Raw genomic sequence first — 1,152 nt, forward strand, 5'->3', positions numbered from 1 at the left:
TCTCGCTCTTTGGGCTGGAGTGCAGTGGCGCAATCTCAGCTCACTGCAACCTCCACCTCCCGGGTTCAAGTGATTCTCCTGCTTCAGCCTCCCGAGGAGCTGGGACTACAGGTGCCCTCTACCATGCCTGGCTAATTTTTGTATTTTTAGTAGAGACAGGGTTTCACCATGTTGGCCAGAATGGTCTCGATCTCACTTAGTGATCCACCCCGCCCCGACTTCCCAAAGTGCTGGGATTACAGGCATGAGCTACCGTGCCCGGCCCCCAAAATATATGTTTTTTAAAAGGCGATAGTGGGTCTAAAATGGAATCATAAAAATACTCCATCAATTCAGAACAGAGGGAAAAAAGGAACAAAAACTAAATAGAATACATATAAAACAAATAGCAAGATGGCAGATTTAAATCTAACTGATGTCAATAATTACATTAAATTTCCCATGAAAATGCCCAAAGTATCAGATTGATTTTTGAAAAGCAAGACCAATATTTATCTGGTGAATGAGATTCCGTGACCATGAACGTGGTTTACCCAGTGCAAGGCTTGTCCATTGCACGTTGGGTGTGCTGACCCCTGTGATTTCCCCACATGTGGAAAACCTGACTGTGGAATTTGTGCTGGTTGGGAACTGTGTAACTGCTTTTCCCTGAAAGAAAAAATAAAAAGAGCATGGTACTCTTGTATGCTGTCTACAAAACAAACCCGTTGTACATATAAAGGCAAAATATGTTAAAAGTGATAAAGAAGGACCTTAAATAATAATAAAGGAGTAAGTTTAAAACAAGATATAAGAAGAGATAAAAAGCATAAATGTGTATGCAATTAACAACAGAGCTTCAAAATACATGAAGCAAAAACTGCTGGAGCTAAAAGAAGTAGACAAATTAATCATTATAGTTTAAGACATCTATGCTCCTCTTTCAGTAATCAATAAGACAATAAAGGGAAAATCAGTTACGATATACAAGGCAAGAATAATATTATTAACTGGTTTGACCTAATCAACGTTTATAGAACATCCAACCCAGTAACAGTGGAATATACATTATTTTCAAGTGCACACGGAGCATTCACCAAAGAAAGACCATATTCCCGGCCATAAAACAAACCTCAATAAATTCAAACAGAATTACATGCAAAGTATCTTCTG

At 38.7% G+C, this 1,152-nt stretch overlaps 1 non-coding gene across 1 annotated transcript; it reads left to right on the top strand.

The window, feature by feature from the left end:
- Positions 1-487: 487 nt before the first annotated feature.
- On the top strand, positions 488-651 carry LOC112426794 (U1 spliceosomal RNA). The gene has a single exon (XR_003018206.1). It is a non-coding gene; the product is annotated as a U1 spliceosomal RNA (small nuclear RNA).
- Positions 652-1,152: the final 501 nt, after the last annotated feature.

This window comes from Macaca nemestrina, chromosome 5 (genome assembly GCF_043159975.1).
Source record: "Macaca nemestrina isolate mMacNem1 chromosome 5, mMacNem.hap1, whole genome shotgun sequence".
In the NCBI taxonomy this organism is placed as follows: domain Eukaryota; kingdom Metazoa; phylum Chordata; class Mammalia; order Primates; family Cercopithecidae; genus Macaca; species Macaca nemestrina.